At 29.1% G+C, this 24,326-nt stretch overlaps 1 pseudogene; it reads left to right on the top strand.

Annotated features, from left to right (window-relative positions):
* Nucleotides 1-571: 571 nt before the first annotated feature.
* Nucleotides 572-8,680, top strand: LOC140675685 (fatty acid synthase-like; annotated as a pseudogene).
* The last annotated feature ends 15,646 nt before the right edge of the window (nt 8,681-24,326 follow it).

The following is a 24,326-nucleotide window of genomic DNA, read 5'->3' as shown; positions in this document are numbered from 1 at the left end:
CGATTCAATCCATATATCAGCGTTGATGCTGAAGAAGAAATCGTTATCTCTAGTATTGCCGGGCGGTTTCCTAATTCTGACAATATAAAAGAACTACAGGACAATCTTTTCAATAAAATGGATCTTGGTACAAGCAATTCTCGCTGGAGCAACTGTAATATCTTTTTCTCAAAATTGAGAATATTTTTGTTTTATTGAAAAAGTTTTATATTTTTTTTATTGTAATAAATATATATATATCATAGTTAAAAATTTGTAATATTTGTGTCAATATATTTATAAATCTAACATATTAAATTCGAAAAAGTTTCATTTACAAAATCATTAAAGCAATTAATACGTTATGCAATTTATGTTTACATAAATCACTTTTTGTTAACATTTTTAACAATTTTGTAACAATTTTTTTTTGTTTATTATTGTAATATTATTTTTCATTTTATATCAAAGTTTAATTGAGATGTCATGTATTTTTTTAAGAATATTGTAATACAAATATTATCAATGACTTAACAATATGACAATATTATATTTATTCTTATTATAATAAATCCTAACAGTTGCACATGAGATGCCTGCTAGGGTAGGAAAAATGAACAATATACAAAATTTGACGCAGAATTTTTTAATATATCGACCGAAGAAGCTCATGTAATTGATCCTGGAAGTAAGATATTACTTGAGCACACTTATGAAGCAATTATTGATGCAGGCGTAAATCTTGCAGAATTACGAGGAACAAACACAAGCGTTATCACAGCAATAAGTGTTCATGATACACATCTGGAGTTAATATACAATAAACCTCACGTATGTGATTCAAATTGATTATTCAATAATATAAGTATCAGAAATCAATAAAAAGATACGCGCTATTAAAAAGTACATAAATATATGTGTGGATTTATTTAATTTTAAATGTTTAATAATTACACAAAGTGTTATCGCTTTAAAAAAATTATTTATTAAGGATTTATAAAAGAATTACAAGTAAGAGGAGATACTGTTTCTCCCGTACGTTTTTCTCGTTTCGCGTCTATCGTTCGACTTCGATCGACTTTTTTCTCTTCGTTTTCGATTTTTGATTTGCTCTGTCTTTCGAGCTCGTCTCTTATTATTATGAATTAGAAAGTCGCGTACATAAACATCGTCATCGAAAACATATGTTCGACGGTCGAGAATTTTAAATATAACGATCGATATAATAATACGACACATATATACAAAATTAAATGTCCTTTACAAAAATGTCTTTTACGCAAAAATAACTCCCCACATATGTTAATATGTATATAAAGTATATTACACTGAATACAAAAAGATATAATAAAAATAAATATTTTTTTATACATATAAAAACTATATGATAATTACTAACTAGATTGCTGGATTACCCATGCTTGGAGTCAATAAAAGTATTCCAGCAAACAGAATTTCTTATTGGCTCGGCATTACTGGACCATCGTATAACATCGATACTGCATGCAGCTCGAGTCATTTTGTTATGGTTGAAGCTTACAAAATGATTCAATCTGGTATTTGCGAAGCGGCTATTGTTGCTAGTGTCAATTTATGCGTTCATCCCTATGTAACTCATCAGTTTTTTCGTTTGGGTTTGTGAAAAATAATATTGGGTTCAAAGTTATTGAGTAGTCAAATTATCTAATAAATATGTTAATAAATATTTACTGACAAATTCATTATGTTTACAAAGGAACAAGCCCTGAAAAGGAATGGGAGAAAAAAATGTAGTAATTAGTCGCTAATTAAATAATCAAAACCTTAGTATTAATAATCATTAGGATAATTCAAATTTCTAAATTACTTTTAATAAACGCTCACGAAGAGCATAGCGCTAAGAGCGGATTTGTTCGCGCTGACTGCTGCGCTAACAAATCCGCGAGCGCTGCGTAATACGCGCGCGACAAATCACATCGTGACAGGCGCTACTTAAAATCAAAACGGTCGCCCGGAGAAGTGACAAACAACAAAAAATTTACTTTAACAAAAGATGACTTTGATCAAGGTTTAGATTAATAATATAAAGAAAATGAGAAAATTCGCGAACATTCTCGAATCTTTAGCTTATAAAAGCTCCTGCGCGCGACCGCCACTTCGCGTTTGAACTCGAGCTCCGAAGCAATAGTGCGTGATCCTTCTTTCTTTAGCAAAATTCGTGGTAACTATTCGAAATCTTTGCTTTCTTTGAATAGCTGTAGCTTGCAGACAGTGAATTTTCATCTTCGCTTACTAAACAACGTGCCGATTACTTTTGCGTTTGAAACACGTCTTACTGCAGCTGCAGCTTGGTGCGACTTAGTAACGAATTGTTAGTTGTTCAACCTGTAAATAAGTGTAAATAGTTATATTTTAGACAATAAAAATGGTTTATTGCAAATCGATTAGTAATTTAAGAGAACGTTGGACTTATCGGATCCGTGATTTTTACGAGTCTTTGTCGCTTTTTATCGCGCACACACATTACATAATTTTTAATTAATTTTTTGTTTAATCATATTTTGTTAAATTTGATAGTTTTTGTTTTTTAATAATAATTAATTTGCTCACATATATTTATCAAAGTTTACAAAGAGATACTTGTTAGTATAATGAAGAAACTAGAAACAAAATTATATCTTTATTATTGCTTGAAACAAATAAATTACTGACATTATTTTAGGAGTTCTATCTGCTGATGGCTACTGTAAACCTTACGATGAAGAAGGTACTGGTGACATGCGTAATGAATCAGCTGTAGTGGTATACCTACAAAAAGCAAGAGATGCAAGAAGAATTTATGCGACTTTTGTCTACGGTAAAACCAATTGCGATGGCTATAAAGAAGAAGGAATTACCTTTCCATCATTTGACAAGCAAAAAATGTTACTGGAAGAATTTTACGAAGAATGTGATATTTTGCCTCTTGAGCTATCTTACATGGAGGCTCATGCAACTGGTACTCTAGTTGGAGATCCTGTGGAACTTCAAGCCATCGATGAAGCTTTGTGCGCTAAAAGAGACTCTCCTCTGTTATTGGGTTCAGTGAAGTCGAATATTGGACATTCTGAACCCGTTAGCGGTCATTATCAAATTGCAAAAGTAAGTTTACAACAAGGTACGATAAAATTAAAATAATTATATGATCTAATGCTACATGTAAGCTTATGAAAGTATTTTTTTATTATTTATTATAATTATAGAACTTGCAAGATATTATTATCACTATAAAAAACTGTATTTATCTCATAAAGGTTATAATAGCGATGGAAACTGCTATAATTGCGCCTACTATACATTTTAAACGTCCACGAAAAGATATGACTGCTATCATTGAAGGAAGAGTAAAAATAATCACTGAAAAGACAGAATACAAAGGTGGTTACATCGGTATTAATTCCTTTGGATTTGGCGGTGCTAATTGTCACGTATTATTGAAATCAAATCCAAAAATTAAAATTAATAATAAAGCAGACGATAATTTACCTAGATTAGTAGTTACATCTGGACGTACAGAGGAAGCAGTTAAAATTATATTAGATGACGTAAGTACACATTACAATTTCAATAATAATAATTTATAAGGTTTTTAAGTAAAACTAATAAGAAGAAAGGCAATATAACTAAACAAAACTCCTAAGTATCAGTTACAGTTACACAAATTGTACTAACAAGATATGGAAGATATGGAAGTATCTCCCTCCGATTTTAATGCGCTTTAAATATGTTGTAGTCTAGGTCAAAATAGGGGACATGTATTTTTTTACGTGCCCATACGGGCGTTAAAGTAATAAAACACCCTCTTGAAAAAAATCGGTTTTTATATTTCTAAGCAAATACCGTCGAAATGGTAAGAGATATAAAAAAAAGCTTTAAATAAAAGTTTTACAGTTTCTAATGTGCTTTAAAACTGTGCAATTATATTTTTCGAAAATATCATATTTTTTAAAATCCTCCCTCTTCCCTTCATTTTTGAACGTTGCTTGTAACGTCGTTACCGTTACAGTTACTTTTTTCAGTAACTGTAACAGATTAACGGCGTTACAAATTTTGTTTGTAACGGAAAAAGTAACTTCGTTACATGTTTCAATAACGAAATTAAGAGTTACTTTTATCGTTACTTTTCAGATAGCACATATCTTTAAAAAATGCTTAAGAGACAACTTAAAGACGTATTATTATCTTTTCAATATTTTTAAGACATCTTTCGACCTTTCTGTGCAGTCTAGGATTTTTTTCAAGTATACTTGAATATACTATACCTTTTTCGAAAATAATTTTCAAATAAAGAAACATTGATATTTTTCATGCATATGCACGCATGCATTTTATATGGTACATGTAACATTATACTATAGATACGTGCACACATATACGTGAAATGGAACTTAAGATTGATAAGAGTATTGAAACGCAATATCACATACTTAAAAACTGGTGGCATCTCTTTCTAGTATTTATCTACTTTGTAAAAAACATTTAACTAGACAAATAATTCAATGATTAATCAAGAATTCGATGTTATGAAAATTATCGTATCCTGTTAGAATTTTAAAATAAAAAAAATTGAAAAGACGCAAAGAAAGCGATTAACTATATATTTACCAATCTATTGAAAGTAAACTAGCAATAAGAATATTACTTTATTTATATTTACAGAATCTAAAAGTGTTTAAGAAAACTTGTTTAACTTTTTTCCAAAAGTTTCCTTTATTGAAAATAATTTATTATTATCAAAATTATTACACACTTTATATCAATATAGCAATATCACTATCAAAAAATTATATCATTTTGATTACTTTACTGTAAAATAATGTTCAAAAATTTGTAGTGCTTAGTGTAAAAATTTGATCTTATATTAAAAAAATTTTTATGTAAAGTTTGTATTGTATACAAAAAAAGTAACGGAAATTGTAACAATTCGTTACTTTTTGAGTAACGGTAACGGTAACGAGTTACTTTTTGGAAAAAAGAACGGTAACGGTAACGAGAGTTACTTTTATAAAGTAACTTTCCCAACTCTGGTAAACACACTTGAAACACACTTGACCGCAATTGACGAATACACACGTATATACTTACGTATATATGTTTACTAAAATCAGTCCCACACACATATATAGTATGTACGTATTCTGTAATCTTATAATTTCAAAAATTTACAACTTTAATCGGTATATTTCGAGAAAAAATCGTATATTGGTAAAAAAATATTGATTTTAAAGAGAAAAAATAGAACTATATGAAATCGTGGATTAAATTTATAATTTATATAAAATTATGTCTCATTAAAGTATTAAACTAGGGTTATTTTCTGTTTGCAACTTTCGGCTACATTTCGTGATTCACGCCTACTGCCGCCCCATTTATTGCTCACGCGTTAACAACATGCCGTTTGCATGTAACTAAAGAGCGTGGTATTTATTGTTTAGTTTCAGTTCTGCAAATATAATAGGATAATATATGTGCCGCACTCCTTTTCCTATAATTACGCGCGTTTCGTTGTTAACGAGTGAGCAATAAGTAAGAAAGCAATAGATGTGAATAAGAATCAAGAAATTTAATCGAAAGTTGCAAATATAAAACAGCCGTATTAAATATCTCATAAACTATTCAATTTTTAGTCATAATATCTTCATAACTTTTTACACCAAATATTGCAAACAATCAATTTATATAAAAAAAATTGATTTTGTTTAAAAAGCTAGGTTTATCTGCACATCACCTTGGTACTTACTTAAGGTCAAACTAATTGCATCATTTTATATCCTTTTCAAAGTTACAACTTACTTTGTAGGAAACATTTTTCGATAGAAGCCTTGGTTTTCGAAAAAAAACATTTGAGCTCATGCGTGAGCTCTGATAGACTTCATACATATATATAAACTTTTAATTTTATTTAACTTCCGAAATATAATACTAACAATAAGATGATATTATAAGATAATTGTTACCATATATAGTTACAATTAATAATAACTTATTTATAGGTATACAGTCGACCGATAGATGTAGACTATATTTCTCTGCTACATCATATTTATAGTGACAATATAAAAGGTCATCCTTACAGAGGATACATAATTGCTGGATCTAAACTATCTGATAACGCAATAATTAAGATGGAAAGCAACGTATATACAAAAAGACCGATTTGCTTCGTGTTTTCTGGAATTGGATCTCAGTGTTTTAACATGGGTAATTAAATTACAATATACACACACGCACGCGCGCGAGCACGCACTAACGTACGCACACATATATGCATATATATATATATATATATATATATACAGGATGCGGCTATAATCTAGACAAAATTCGATTTGAAATTCTCGCTATATTATAATTCCGCCGGATGCGCTAAGTGGAACTAATGTATAGACACACATGTGGGTAAAAAGCTCGTAAATAAAAAATAACGGAACACGTGTTGCACAGCGCAAAATATAATCAAAGAACAGCGATAATTGAAAACCTTCGCGCCGGACAGATACTGCTTGAAATAATCAATTTTTACGATACTCCCGATCAATAGTTACGACATTGTACAAAAGTATACGACTTCAGAGAAGTCTGAAGAAGAATCCTCCACACTAGCAAAAAAAGATATAGATTTGAAACTCTGCAGCTTAATAAGAAAAATTATCTTGATGAATTCAAGTAAAGTTTCGTAAAGTACAATGTTTTACCTACAAAATATATTTTTTTTAATTTTCCTACGATTTTGACCAAATTACATGACTTTGAAACTAATCTGTATTTTTCAGAAATATTGTCGACACTCGGTGAAAAATCATCGTAGGAAAATTTAAAGAAAAGCATTTTGAAGCTTAAAGTTTCAGTTTTAACGTGCTATCAATAATTTTTTAAAACAATTTGATCTTATTCCTACGCTCTAAAAAAGAAACATTGTTTTTTCTTTAAATTACATATTTTTGACATTCTGCAGTTCTTTAAAACAATTTTTCTCGAAAAATTTAAGTCAAATTCCTTAAACTACAACATTTTTCCTACAAAATCCTTTTCTTAAAACTTTCTTAAAACTATTTTCTTTTTGACCGAATTACATGACTTTGAAACCAGTCTTACATTTTTATTGAAAAAAGACGTTTACCGCCGGCATGTGCGCGTATGTGTTTGTAATAAGTGCTGAATTATCTGATATCTGGTTATCCGGTACATCTCTAATTGTAATAATTATACTTCATTTTTTTACCACTCTGCAACGCGCTATTCATTATCTGCAGCCGTATTTAAGTTTATGTCATAAGCAAATACACTTCTCAACAAAATTAAAAGATCACTTAAAATTAGCGTGAAAAAATAAGGTCAAATTCAATTTCACGTATCTTTGCGAAAAATGGCAGCGTAGAGCGATGTTTAAAAAAGCATTTTAAACCTCGAAACCTCAAAGATACATGAAGTTGAATCTGACCCTTTTTCATGCTAATTTTAAGTGATCCTTTAATTTTGTTGAAAAGTGTATAAAGCTTGCAAAATGCAACTAATAATATTATAACTACATCTATTAGTTTACTTCTTATACAGTCCGTATATAAAAGATTCAGATATATATATTAAACTAATTTTTATAAAATTAAACAGATAAATATGTCTAAATAAATGAAAAAGTCTAAAACTACAATTTTTTCGACTAAAATATATAATTATAGAAAATCACAACTTTTAATATAGTTGTAGAAAATCACAATTTTCTACGTACATTTATAGAAATCTATAAACATGTTTAAATCACATAATTTGACATAAAAATTACACAGAAATAATGTAAAAAATTTTAGTCGCATTATAAAAAATGTAATTTTCGCATAGTTTTTGCGTGAAAAGTTGTAAAATTATTTCCAGGGATGCACATGTAAAATAAAAAAAAGAGGGTAGGTAAAATGTTGGTATAAACATCTGCAGACGAAGATCTACTAAAAAATTTAATGCACTTTTAGGTGAAATTAGGAGTGGTGTGAAAGTCCCCTATTTTAACCTAACATATTTAAAACTATACAATGTATGCAGTTGCATATTTAATAAGACTTTTTGAATAAATTATCTATTTTTTTAAATTTTTATATTATATTGATTTTGCTATGTTAGATGTAACATTTCTAAAAAATTTTATTTTAAAGTGTTTTCTTAGTTTTCAGTAAAAAAATTACAAACTAAACTACAATATAATACAAATAATTAAATAATTGCAACAAAATCGACACTAATCAAATTACTATTAAAAGTGACATTTCGATCCCTTTGAAGCGAATTTTGACCACTTTCCCACTTTTTTATTTTCATGTTTAGTAGCTCAAAAGAGAAAGAGCTATAAGAAAACATATGTAACTTTCGTTACACTTTTTGGGCAAAAATCAGTACATTTTACCCATCCTCTTTCAGAGATTTTATTTATATTTAGATTTATTATGTAAAAATATTACATTATTTGAAACAACGCGTATATCAACAATATTATGCAATAATATATTCTTTTAAAATATTTGTAGGTCAAGCTTTAATGAAATTTCTAGTATTTACAAAAGCAATCCATAAATGCGATACTGTCTTAAGACCTCATAACATATTTGTCACAGATATTTTAATAAATGAAAACAAACATATTCTCGACAACATAGTTAATTTACTTGTGGGCCTCACTGGATTGCAGATATGAACGTATTTGTATGTATAAATAAAGTATACTGTCTGTAGGTCGCAAGATTTTTTTGATATTATCTAATTTTTGTAAAGCTTTATACTAAAGATCATAAGAAAACTAAAAATTCTTAAAAAGCGGTTGCAAATATTATGGGTGAGTTCATAAGCAATTATTATATAAAAGATTCGTGACGTAACGAAAAGAATTTTTAATTGTGGGTTATTCATTTGGATCTTTAATCGCCATTGAATTAGCAAGATTATTAGAAACAAGGAATTTTTCTGGACGTTTAATACTTATAGATGGAGCTCCTAATCAAGTAAAATATTTGATTGAGAAATTGTTTTCTCATACTTCGGAACAAGAGTTACAAAATAATATTTTACTTCATTTAAGAAACATATATCTTAACTCTAAGAATGAAATGATTAGTCAATCATTAAAATATATTATATCATCTTATTGCAAAAGTGATTAGTTAACTGTGTTTATATGTAGTTAGTAGAAAAAAAGGTTATATAAAATAACTTGTTAGAATGAGCATTAAAATAATAAAATAAATTAAATTTTTTATTATTTTATTTTATAATCTTTTTATAATTTACATTACAAAAGATTGTAAAGTTTCTTTAACGTTTTTTGACTAAGCAAAACAATAACAATACATATATAGATATATATACAGAAGATATATAATATTAACAATAACACTATTGGACAAAGATTTCTTCAGGGATCTTGACATATATTTCTTAGTAAATTTGTGTGTGCTAAATTCAAATTTGATCGTAAAAATGTTAGTTTATCAGGATTTTGAAAATATTACATTATTAAACGTGCAAGAAACCACAATTCAATTTTTGCAATCTTTGAGTAGCTATATATCGATAAGCTGACATAATAAAGGAGTTTATCACTGTTCAAATTAAAAGTTAAACATTCAACACTTTACGACGAAAATGTGTAAAGTTCCTGAAAGAACCGCAATTTACAAAAAAGTGGCGTTAAATTGATAAAAAATGCTTTTGTTACATTAACTTATGAAAGTCTATGTATGTATGATTTAGCTGAGATAGTAAAAACTATTTTGTGTTTAATATATAGGTACACACAGATAACACTCTTTGACACAATTTTTGTAACAGGAGTGTGAATAGTCATTTTCAATGTATTTTTTTCGCTGAACACGAATCTATTTTCAAAATTTGGCTACCACGTCACAATTTGAAGAAAAATAGCATTTAAGAAACTAAAAATGATGATATTTATCTCCCAAATTTAGAAAATGGATTCATGTTTAGCAGGAAAAATACATTGGAAATGACTATTCCCACTCGTGTTACATAAAAAAAGTCAAGTTTTGTCAGATAGTATAATTATCACTATATGTATATATCTAAACTTGCAAAAATTATGATTTTTTTATACATTTAATCTTAATTTCCTCAATATCATAATGAGTTAAGATATTTTTAAATCAGATTTGAATTCAGTACACCTACTGAAAAATATATGCCACGATCTCTGAAAAAAAAAATTTATTCTATCGGACAGTGTAATTAAAATATAATAGTTACTATTTGAACGTATATATATAATCGATATTAAATTATAACAGTAATTTCAGATAATAAATCATTACTAATAATCAAATAAAGAAAATAATTTTACTTAGTTTAAAAATCTAAAGAAAATAACTTGATAATAAAGATATAGACGCAGTACTTCTAATATGCGAAAATAAATACAGTATATTATTCTTTTTATATTCTTAATGTAGACTATTATTTTATGCAGACTCTATTAATTTATTTATTTTATCATATTTATTTTACCAAAACGGCTAAATAGGGATAAAGTTAATAAACTTATAGACATGTGTTCATAAAAGTTAAATAGTAATTAATAATAATTTTACTTTTCAATAATGACAAAGTACAGAATTTCGAATATTATTGTGCACTGAAAATCATATTAATGTAGTATATTGTCAAATAAATTATCCTGCATTACTGATTTTTATAAACTCATACATTCAATGATTATTCAAATATAAAGAGAACTATATAGATTCTTATTATATGTAACCACTTAAGTTCTTAATTATAATCTTAATTATATCCAATTATACATATTCAATAACTTCACGAAATTTTTTACTATTGGGACTTTAATAATATATAGACTATCGTTTCAAAAGTTTGAAAGCAGTTAAGAATTGTTAACTATTAGTTATTAATTTCTGAGAAATATAATTAAAACAAAACGTTTTCTACAAAGTAATCGAAATATATAATTAACTTTTATTGTAAATAACTTTTCGAACATATTACCAAACAATTGATTATTTAACTAAAAAAATTGACTATTTTTATACTTTGGAATGATAGTAGATTTTGAATAAGAATCTTGTTATATGTATATTTAATACATATATGTATGTTATATGTATATTTAAGTTGGCATCAATAAAAACTAAAAAAAAATTAAGATCTCTTTATTTATTTTCCTATTTAACGTCCATATTTTGTCGATAACTTTTAATTCAATTGTAATTATTTAAAATCTATAGCTCTTAAATTATTTCTATATAAAATAAAGATATTTTAAATATATCAGAAAAAGTATGCGGAAAAAATTCGAATAATAATATAAAATAAATAATAATTAAAAAATATAATTTATTTTAGTTTAACACTCATAAATAACTTTGACTCCAACATATATTATCAACATAATAACTCTGAGTAATTAAAAGATTTTAATCGTTATTGTTTAAATATAAATATACAATAAAAACTTAAAAAAATAGACGTAGACTTTTTAATTTTAACTTTTTGTCTTATAATATCGTCTGGTACTTCTTTATCTACTTTAATAAAAGAGTGAGGTACAAAATTACATGTAAAGACTGCGCGATGTCTCGTATATCGGTCAGACGAGCAAACTTTTAAAGACAAGAATCAATAAACATAAAAATCATATTACTACACTAAAACACATCACACAAAAATCTGTTATCACGGACCACAGACTGAACAATCATAAAATTCATAAATTTGAAATGTGGAAATCTTGGATGCCTTGGAGTCCTTTCTAAATAAAAGATTTGTGTCGCAAATGTTGCTTTATTAGACTCCAAAAGAAGTTTAAATCGACAGAAAGATACAGAATGCTTATATTATATATACACGTTTATTGTTAAAAATATGTTAAGAGTTTAAGAAATTTCGCGCTTTCAGATTCTCTCTATTTAGAGGTTTACCATATTTAGAGAAATTATTTAGAGATTTGAGTTTATTACTGGCGACTTGTAAACAGCGTCCGACGGTTCTGTGTACTTTGTCCCAATTATACAGATGTGTGATGAGTTTCTTTCTGGTTCCTATTATTTTTCTCTAAATTTTGCCATTATAGTATTATATCGGGAAGTGCATTTGAGCACGCATTCGGTATTTTTGTCTGTAAAGTTTGGAGCCGGTAAGAAACTTATTACATTTTGCGTGTCTGGGTACTACCTTTTTAAGTGTTTTAATACGTTATATGATTATATTAGGGTGTCCCATAAGTTTCTTTCCTTTTTTTTATACGAAATGACTACACGATATTTGTTGCTAAAGGTTGATTTATTGCGTTATATATGAACCGTTCTGCTCTATCACCTTTTTCCATCTCTCTCAGGAAGCCTCATTATTCCCTCTTTCCAAAATTGTTGGGGCTTACTTGCAAAATATTCTTCGAGGTGCGTTTTTATTTCGCTTACGGATTGGAACCGTTTATCATGGAGAGAATTTTTGGGTGGGAGTCTATTGACGTCGCCAATTGGCCAGTTTAAAATGAGACTCTCTGATTGGTTAATCGTTGCTGATGACCCTAGGCATCGGTATAAGTGGCTGTGGTCAAACGGAACGCTCCCGAATTTTTTAATGACAGGAACAAGTATATATGTATGTATATATATATATATATATATATATATATATATATATATATATATATCAGTTTCTCTAATTGATAGAGGTATTACCGTAGTGAAATAAAAGTGTATGTCTGTATTTTTATAAAGTATTTATTGGAAAATTAAATAGATTAATAAATGTATACTCAGTTCGATAAATTCTAATAATAAAGTAACATCAACAAAAGTAAACCACGAAAGAAATTTTTTTTTACCTAATTGAAGAAAAATAGAGGAGATGTTTATTTAGAGTCTTCTCATGCACGAATAACTACAAAATTTATAACAAGAAAACATTTAACGTCAAATAAAAATTTAGAAGCATACAAAGTAAGTCATTTATTGAAAATGTAAAATATTTTATTATACAATATTGAATTGAAAATGTATATAATTCGGACCAAAGTGGACTTCAATTAGAATTTCATTCCAGTCGTTCAGTGTCACCTATTGGCACTAAAAAAATGGAACGCATAGTACAATCCATATCAGCAACTACACATAGTTATACTATACAACCTATTGTTTCAGCTGATGGTAAATTATTATCGTCTCTTTTTATTGTTTTAAAAGAACCTACTGGAACATTTGGTCCAACCATTTGGTAAAAGAAACAATGTTTAAAGAAGATAATATCTTTGTCATGGCATCAAAATCTGGAAAATTAACATAATCAAAATTAGCATCATTTTGAGATCTGGATGAAAGAAGTGTTTTTTCCAAATGTTGGACCAAAATCAGCTTTATTATTAGATTCTTGGATTGGTCATTGTCCTGATATAATTCAAAGAAACAAACCAGATTTTATAGAAAATATCAATTTGTTAACTATAGCGGCTGAAACAAGGGGAAAAATACAACCTTTAAATGTATTCGGTTTTCGTTTATGGAAAAATTTTGTTAAACATTTTTCGGATACCGTCATGCTTTTACATCTTGAGGTCAAGCTTCATTCAAGAAACAATATGTTAAAATTACAATTATTAACACATAATCAATTTTCATCACCGAGGTTTAAAAATTTATTCAAATATGCATATAAAAGTGGTTATTTAGAAAAGAGACCAGAAGAATTTGATACACCAGTAGATTTTTGTTTCAAAAATAATTTAAAACCAACATGCGATATTTGCGGTGAAGTTGCTGTAATTGCCTGCGCATGGTGTAAAAAGTCTCTTTGTATAAATCATTTCTTTCACAATCATCATCTTTCTAACCGATGTGAACCATGAATATTTGTTATTCTTGTATGCAATAATTATGTACGCTATTTTATGTATACTTATGTAATATTTCCATATGATTTCCATATGATAAGACAATGTTTTGTGAGTTATTCGAGCGCTGTGGAATCAATTTAGATAGTTAAGATCACATGTTATTTGCGTGGTAACTGTGCTCTCTCATTCCCTTTGAGGTGGGAGAAATTTGGACAAGGGAAGAAAGAGAGTCGTCGCTCACCCCAGTCGTTCTCGAACACGGTAGGATTCGAGTAGCGGAGTTCGTCTGTAGATCGGTATTAGAAAGGTATAAATTAATATGTGTCACGTCGTCGTACTCAGATGGTATGAAGATCATTAACTATTGTAACGCGGATGACTCTAAGAAATGAAATTACATTAATTATCATAAATTATAATAAATTATCGCATCCTGACGAAGCGAAGTAAAGCATGTAAAACATTAAATCTAAAAACAGAGATAATTCGAGAGCAAATTAGTGGTCTAACCGGCATGAGCTGCACTATAAATCACGGTTGTAGATTTTCTATAAAATCGCGAACGTCAGATTTCAATTTGAATTTACATTGTTTGATTGTTCCTAAAATAACTAAAGCTTTACCATCTTTCTCTATACAATCATCGAGGTTGGTGATTTCCAAAACTCTTAAACTAGCAGATCCATTATATTTCAACCCGGGTCAAATCGATGCGCTTATAGGCAGGGAATTCTTTTTGCAGCTGTTAGATCACGGTAGAATTGAGCTTGGCAGCGATATGCCGATTTTGCAAAATACCAAGTTCAGTTGGATTATTGCGGGTTCAATACCATCACATTTAGTTGTCAATCGAGCGATCGATCATTCGTCTTCAGTCAATCACACGTGTTTATTGACTCAGTGGATGTCGATCGACGATGCCATGAAAAGATTCTGGGAATTGGAGGAATACCGAGATGATAATACGCGATTGTCTGGAGAGGAGAAATGCTGTTAAAAACATTTCGTAAATACAAGTCGAGACGCGTCGTCCGGGCGGTTTGTCGTTCGATTACCCTTTCGCGAAAACAAACTTTTGTTGGGTCGTTCGAGAGAGGTCGCAGTGAAAAGATTGAATTATTTAGAACGTAAATTCCAAGGAGATTCTAATTTTCGCGAGCTATATACCGAATTCATGCGCGAGTATATTGACTTGAATCACATGTCTCTAGTTAGCAGAGACGATAACGCATCAAATGCAATATATTTACCACATCACGGCGTGGTTCGCGAGTCAAGTTTAACAACAAAATTGAGAGTAGTATTCGACGCTTCCGCAAAAACTACATCCGGTGTTTCTTTAAATGACGCTTTAATGGTGGGAGCGAACTTACAGGATAATATAATCGATATTATTATGCGTTTTCGTTTATTGGCTATCGCGATCACCGCAGATTTACAAAAGATGTACTGTCAAATTTTATTACATCCAAATGATCGCGATTATCAGCGAATATTGTGGCGATTCTCTCCGAGCGACCCATAGGCGAGTACCAACTGAAGACGGTTACGTATGGTCAGGCGTGCGCTCCTTTTTTGGCCATTCGTTGCGTGCGACAATTGGCGGAGGATGAGGCTGGCCAGTTCAGCGAGGCATCAAGAGTGTTGTTGAACGATCTTTACGTTGAAGATATTATAACCGGAATTGACTGCGAGGATCGAGCGATAGATCTAATTTTGCAACCAGAAGCATTGCTATCTAAGGGAGGCTTCGCGCCTCACAAATGGCGTACAAACAATGAAAAGGTCTTACAAAAATTGCGAACGATCAATCGACTGGAAAAACCTTCTGCACTGGTGATCGAGTCTAGTATTATAAAAACTTTAGGATTAAATTGGTGTCAGAGAGCGGACATGTTTCAATTTTCAACAGATTTTTTGACGAATTCCGTTTCAACTAAACGCGATGTTCTCTCAACAATATCAAGATTGTTCGATCCACTCGGGCTGATCGGTCCCATTTTAGTTCGAGCTAAACTAATAATGCAAGAAGCATGGATGTCGAATTTGGGATGGGACGAGCCATTGACTGACAATCTTCGTCGAGCGTGGGATGCGTATGCGGAAGACTTGCGGGGAATCGACTCGATTCAGGTTCCACGCAGAGTTATTCGGGGAGATAATTTTTTCGAACATATTAACAAAAATTTGTTGTTTAATTTAAAAAATTGACTGCTTTTGAATGATGATATATTTAATAAGAACCTTGTTATATGTATATTTAATAGATATATGTATTGCCTTTGTTATATTTAATTTAAATTAATAATAACTGTCGGCATTTTAATAAAACAATTAAAAAGCTTGAAATCGTTTTATTTATTTTTTTTTTTTAATTTTCATTTCAAAAGTTTTTAATTTTATTTAAATTTTAATTCAATTAAATTTATTTAAAATCTATAGCTCTTTTTGTTAAATATTTCTATATCGGAGAAAAATATTTTAAATCTACCAGAAAAAATACGCATTTTTGGAAAAAATGTTTTATACAAAAGTTGTAGGGTTTTAAGTAACGCATTATATAGTAATACTAGTTTGGCTATGAATAACGTTGTCAAGGTCATGTAAAGGTCATCTTCAATTTCTTAAATGAAAATTCCCATTTTTTGTTTTGTATTATTACAGTATACCTCGAGAGCTTTTTCAAACACTATAATAAAGTATTTTTCCATAAAGTACTTTTCAGGTTACGAGGTTTGAAAATTACAATACCGCCGACATCAGTATTACCCAAGGTGTATCGCAGATGGATATTATACGGATTTATGGTATACCTCTTTCGTGTGTATACATTTTGTATATATATGTGTGCATAATATACATTTGTTTCATTTTTGTACAATTTTTCATTTCGGAAGTACAGTTAAACGAAAACCATTAGTTAGCGCGTGCACATAGCATCAACATCATTATTGAGCATGATTATTTTTTCAATGAGTACAGATAGCCATTTTTTATATATTTTTATCCGCTGAATAGCATATGGAGTAAAATATTTCACTTAAGGACTAAATGATATAAGTTGTACTTATTGTTATGTGTTATTTGTACAAGAAAATTTCAGGAACGGTTGAGATCGAGGATTTTTCTCGAAGCAAGGGTATTTTATTACTACAGACGAACTCAAAACCGAAATTTTATTCCGAAGTCAGAGTGACACTTGGACATGTTTCCTTGTGAGACCTTATTATTAAAAATTTAAATAATAAAATATTACTGTGTAATAATATTTATTGTTTATTGTTATATTATAAAGTGTATCGAATTTAAAATTTTTTAAGCATTTAAATTTAAACTTTTTTATGCACCTTGTTTGTTAAGTATTAATTATGTGTAGTATAAGTATCCTACACATACACATACAATTAAACAAATATATAGATCTTTACATAAAATGTTTAAAAATAAGAAAAATTGAGAAATGAATATTTGAGCGACGAATAGGCTGTGCATGGACTTGCCAAATGAGATCCACTTCACATTACATGATTTCAGTGCAAAAATAGTTTATAGTCATATAGTTTATTTCACATTTTTCCATTTCATTATCTAGTGTTTTCAGTAATACAAGTGTACATAGTTATATGATTCATGTGGGATTTTTATATTTTGTAATTTTTGCGTGATAAGATTTTTTCAACATTATCTGCTTGAAAAAGATATTTCTTTTCTATCTACTTTTAACCTGAAAGCACTGGCGATGTGAAGTGTGGGTCTAGCTTCCAGCAGAATATTAAACATTCATGTCCTCCAAACCTAACAAGTGCGTCGCAGCATTGTTATTATATTTATTTTGATCCATTTAAATATTCAAAATCCGTATTGTGTTTGCGTATCCGATAAATGATAATTTTATACCACGCGTGAACGTGGTAATTTAAATTAAATGAATAATCTATTTGCATAAGCGTTATTTTTGTTAATAATCTTTTAATAAACCATAAATTTAATAAAACACGGTTACAATATTTTGAAAATTTTCAAAATTATGAATTTCACAAAATACATCAAGGTTTAGTCCTCTCCTAGACGTGCAATAAAATAAACATTTATTGTGTGGTACTATACTGTATTAATATTGCAAAATATACAATAAATTGTAATATAAATAATGCAAAAAGATAATCTTATGTGAGAAAGAAATAACAATAGAACAAGAAATATGCATTTTTTATCTAAATTGTTACTTGCAACTTGCAAAACAATAAGAAGTGCGCTACACAATAGAATAATCACATAATAATGTGCATTTTAATTCAATTAAAAAATTTAAATTTTTTGCTATATCCGATAAACTTTGATACAGACTCCATCTTGAATTTAATTGCATATATAATCTACTACTGTTATTTGATTGCAAATTTTAATTTAAAAAGTTCTAAAATAGAGCTCTTAAAATCAATGACATAATATGTAACACATACAAGCACACTACGTACTCAAGATTCTTAGGCCCGTATTCTGAGCGTACATTTAGTGGCACATTTATAGATCACTTTTAGAGTTGCTGATAAATGTTCTGGTAATACGACTAAGATCCTTCATATTCTCACCGCACATTTATAGCGCCTTTAGCTTAGAGGTACATTTTGACTATTATGTCATACATCATGCGAATTGCTCGTTTATAATAACACTGTGATTGGTCGTCGCGCGGTCAATTACGCGCCATAAGATAAATTTACAACTTCATTATAAATTTCAAAAGCATCTATTCTATTTCGAAAACACTCGCGACTCACGTTCACGTACTGCATTTATTTCCCGAACTTCAATCGCATGATCAATATCTTCCAAAATACATCCATGATTATATGTACTTTCGTACTTTTGTATCTATTTTTGTATTTATTTTGTACTTTTGTATGTACTTTTCTAGTTTAGTACTATTGTATTAACTTTTTGCAATTTATATACTTCGCTTTACACACTGATGCACTGTTAAGATAAAGAAAATTTTTAAAGTGCCCAAATATCATAATTATTGTTGTGTAAAATCTCTATTAATTGTAAGAAATTCGATATATATCCATTTTATTAACAAAATCAATCATATAACGTTGATAAAATCAATTAAACTTGTCAATCGTACCGTAACTGTTACGCACAGAGCGCTTTTATCTTGCTAAAATGTGCCTCTGACAATATTTAGCGGCGCATCTATCGATATGGCATAAATGTGACTCAGAAAAGGATTTTCACCATAAAGTTGCGCTTTTAGGCTAAACATGGCGGTCCGCCTCTAAATGCGCTGTTAAATGTGCGCTTAGAATACCGCCACATTTAGCGCATCATCTAAGGCACATTTAGAGGCACATTTAGCGATAAATGTGAGGTCAGAATACGGGCCATTGTGTTTGCGTATCTGATAAATGATAATTTTATACCACGTGTGAACATGGTAATTTAAATTAAATGAATAATCTATTTCGTATTGCACATTCTATTTTGAAAATTAAAAAGTCAAAATTATTATTAGTCTTAATGCTTAATAAAAAATCTTATTTTTTTTATTCAAAAAATGAATTTCTTTTAATTTAAAAATGAATAAGCTCAAGTGATACTCAAATAGTATTCTATATTTTTATATATACGTCCTATTTATCTAATAAAGAATAAATATTTAAATTATATTTTATTTATATATTTTATATTGAAAAAATAATTTATTTCATTGTTAAGTTTCCGTGATCTATCCTATACATATAATGAGATATATTATATATGTATATAATTTCTTTATGCTTTCTATTTTACAGTAGTCTTACATAAATCGAAAAATACGATTTAAATATTTGTTTTTAAAAAACAATTCAAGTACGTTGCAGCATTGTGTCATTATATTTATAATTCACTTAAATATTAAAAATTCCTATTGTGTTTGTGTATCCAATCTAATTTTATACCATGTGTGAACACTAATTTAAGGGGACAATCTGGGTTTAGGATAAAAAAAATTGATTTTTTTGTTTTAATTGATAGTAACACTTTTAAAAAATATACTGTTAGAATTATATAATAAAGCGAAATTCAAAGTATTTCCAAAGTTAAAAAGCTTAAGAAACAGGATTGTCCAAGTACACGAACGTGCAGCGGGAAAGCTTTAGCAGATGTCGGACGAGTATATATATATATATATATATATATATATATATATATATGTTGATAACATTTTATTATCACAGCACAGTATATACATATACTTTAAAACTTTCGAGTCGAACGTCGACTCAGAATGGTCGATATTTTTAGCTGTAAGATAGCTTTTAATTAAAGCCAATCTGTTAATAAAGTCGTCAGGATATTTCCACGGGAGAAAGATATTATCGATAATGTTCCGTGAAATATATTTTGAACTTGTATAAAAATAACACTCACTATTATTTAGAATGTTAAACACAAATATTTATTTATATATAAAAGAAAGTAAAAGTTAACACAACTTTCTTAAAATAATTATAGGACTTTAATCGATTAAAACACGGAAAGGATCTTAGACACAACCGATCACTCGCGCAGATATCGATAAAAGACGAATCTGCAGCGTGAAATGACGTGACGAACCCTCTTGTTATTTTGTTGTTAAGCAATGTACTTAGAATATATAAATACTATTTAATTTTACCGTGTATACAGACGCATATTATATAGGAATTTTTAATATTTAAGTGAATTATAAATAATGACACAATGTTGCAACGTAGATTTCCTATATATATAGGAAATCTACATATACCTTTTTATGGATAAATATAGGTGAACAGGTAATTCAATAGGTATACAAAAAAATAAATTCTGGTCGGAAAATTGGAAATTGCCGCTTTTATTTGTACGGGTGTCTTCAATGAAGATTATTCTGCCATTCTAAAAATTATGAATTTGTTAGAATTAAATATTGGTACATAATGTAAAATATTCGCCGCGAGCAGCGGATAACGATGCAGAAACGACCCCACTAAAACAACACAGAGGAAGCTCGTATAGTTTGTAGGCTCGAGCAAATTCAACAAAATGAATTTTATGACAATACGGAACAATTATTATAGTCCTGGTATAGCAGATTAGCATTAAAATGCTGTAAGTTATAAATAACCATTATTTTGTTGTACTGAAAATTTTAAACGCGTTTTTCTTACAATCACTTTTTTCAAATTGGCGGGAAAGATAGAAAGAAAACTATTCGACCGACTTCTTCCAATGATTTTTCGTTTATTAATAAACGAACTAAAAAAATTGTTAAAAAAATTATTTTAAACATTTTTTTGGCATATTTAAAGCGAAAATTTTGCGTTAAAATCGTAATTTTTTTTAAAATCCTATATTTTTTATTTTTAGCTCAGCAACGACAAAAATATATGCAAATTAAGAATATATTTGATTTTTTTGCTTCAAGCAAAAATTATAGACTCCAGATTTCCCACCAATTTATATGAGGCATGCAAAAGAGCGAGTAAAAACTTTATGTTACTATCATTTTTTTAAAATAAAGAAGTTAATAAATATAATTTCAATACGTAAATTTCTCTCAAAGTTTCAGAAAGATCGGATTTATTTTTACTTAAAAAGATTCTCAAAATTCACCTCTTTTTTGGCGTCCTAAACCAGGTTGTATCCTTAAATTAAATAAGTAATTTAATTCTTATTGCATATTATATTTCGAAATTTAAGAATCAAATTTTTAAGATCAGTTCTTATAATACACACATATGTATATTATTCTATTTCTAAAATAAAAGACAGTAAATTTGTATACATTATAATGAAGAAATGTTATATGTATATACATAAATATAGACTCGTAAATATTTTATTTCTGTATTAGAGTTTTACAGTTTTTACTAGAGGAAAAAAAATATATAGCATATTTCATATATATATTGCATACATATATAGTACTAATCCAAAACAAGCTATTGTCAAGTAGTATGCGATACGAGCGTAGGATATGTGCACGAATAATATACATATATACAATCATCGAATTGTTTATTTAATTAAATCTTTCTTACAAAGTAGAGAGAAACAAGATACTAAAGAGAACTTTTAGCAGTTTTTATGTAATGTCACATTTCAACAATTGATCAATATCTTTTTTTTCATGACAATTAAATCAAGTATGTTCAAAAAAGTAAAGATAAAAATATTTAATTATTAAATTCGTTACTTGAAAAATGTAACAAAATTTTTCTTTCCATTACAAGTAACGCGCGTAATTTCTAAACATCTAACCTTGATTTAAGGTATTAATCGATACGATAAGTAGTTCAACATCTGCCTCAAGGAAATTGTTTCAGCCGCTAAGTCTTGAGAAAAATTTTTTACTCTTGCAAATTTTATCATTTATTTAATAAAGAAGATGTATATCTCATATCTATCGATAATTGTTTATAACTCTATACACATTTTAGTCATAGTCTAAATATAAAATTTATTTTGCTCTTTCAAATATTTTGTCGTAATACAATAGCAAATAAAAACATCATAATCCCGTTATAATGTCCATTTTAATTTATTTATATATATGCTTAGTTTGTAGCCGAGTATGTATTAAACTTTGACATCACGCAAACCATGCAGATTATAATTAAATATATAATTATATAAGTGATTATACATTCTACTTTTCCGGGTAGTCGGTGGGGATATATATATTGATTGGTCACATAATTCATATTTTACCTAACAGTGTAGGATAGCGTCTTCTCTCTAGTACAAGTTCCAGTCATCGTCAGTAGAATTCTATTTTTGTTAGAATTGTCTGCTTCTATTTTCAATCCGATAATCCGATAAACTTTGATACAGACTCCATCTTGAATTTAATTGCATATATAATCTACTACTGTTATTTGATTGCAAATTTTAATTTAAAAAGTTCTAAAATAGAGCTCTTAAAATCAATAGCATAATATGTAACACATACAAGCACACTACGTACTCAAGATTCCTAAACTTCAGAAATAAATGTGCATTAAAAAATTCCAGGCAGATTTTAATTATATCGTTTATATATAAAATAAATAATGAAGGCCTTAAAACTGACCCTTGTGGCACTTTATATTCTGTGGCAATTAGTTTTGGCCATTTATTATTGAAACAAACCTGTTGTGTTCTATTATTTAAATATGATTGTAACTATTTTAATACCATTCCTCTAATTCCGTATTGATATATATATCAATACGGAATTAGAGGAATGGAATTTAATTCCGTATTGATATATATATATCAATACGGAATTAGAGGAGGAAAAACTAATATATATATTAGTTATGAGACACACTGTATATATATATATATATATATAGAGTGTCTGATAACTAACGAGCCAACGCTCGTGAGCGGGTAGAGCGGGTAGAGCGGGTTAAATGGAATAGAAAAGTCCTGTACCATTTTGCGATTTTCAGAATAATTATTGAGAAATTAATTTACAAAGATCGGCAAATCCAACACGAGTATCAGCCTGCCGCAAAAAAAGATGGCGAGAAGGACGGCCCTAAGGACGGTCACTAAGTGCGGGCGGGATAAATAGGAGCCATTGCCTGGCGGTTACCAGGGGCATAGACGAAAAGCGTTGATAAGAACAATAGATTAGCGATTATTATTTAGCGACCGACCTAGCGGTGGGTCGTCCTTCTCGCCATCTTTTTTGCGGCGGGCTGATACTCGCGTGTGAGTGTGTGTGGAATATGTGTGTAGGGTGCGTGCAAGTGTATGTAAAGTGTGTGTACGTACGCGTGTGTGTGTAGGGTATGGAGTATGTTCGAATTTTACCTTTACTGGTTGCATCATGCTCAGATCTTGCCTTCACTGGCTGGATCATGTTCCGATCTTGCCTTGACCGGTTAGATCATGTCCAGATCTTGCCTTGACTAGTTGAATCATGTAAGATAAGACTATCGGAAAGTGAATATTTTACGAGATATTTTGAATTTCTTCAAACTGCAATTTTGGAGCTTTATAACTCGAAAAGTACTCAATGAAGAAACATTTGATTATAATGTTTTGGAAAGCTTGAGGTCAGCTACAAGAATATGTAATAAAAAATAGGGGATGCCATTTAAAAAAATTGAGGTGATCTTCATGTGACCTTCAAATAATTCTTCAAGGTCAAACCAATGATACCATCTTATGGCCCCCTTGAAACCAAACAACTTTTGTCTGAAACATTTTTCTTTCCCAGGCTTGGTTTTCGAGATATTCGACTGGATGAATTAAAATGGTCCACCCTGTATATATGTATGTATATATATATATATATATATATATATATATATATATATATATATACATACATATATACAGGGTGGACCATTTTAATTCATCAAGTCGAATCGTATATATGTATATATATATATTGTAGAAGGCGTATTTACCGTTTTGTCAGGCTATATTTGGTACGGGTGTATAGATTTATTCGTTCTCAATGTTTTTTAAATGATATATA

This window comes from Anoplolepis gracilipes, unplaced genomic scaffold (assembly GCF_047496725.1).
Source record: "Anoplolepis gracilipes unplaced genomic scaffold, ASM4749672v1 Contig20, whole genome shotgun sequence".
Classification (NCBI taxonomy): domain Eukaryota; kingdom Metazoa; phylum Arthropoda; class Insecta; order Hymenoptera; family Formicidae; genus Anoplolepis; species Anoplolepis gracilipes.
The sequence above is the reverse complement of the archived record's forward strand: the minus strand, read 5'-3'. Positions and strand labels throughout refer to the sequence as shown.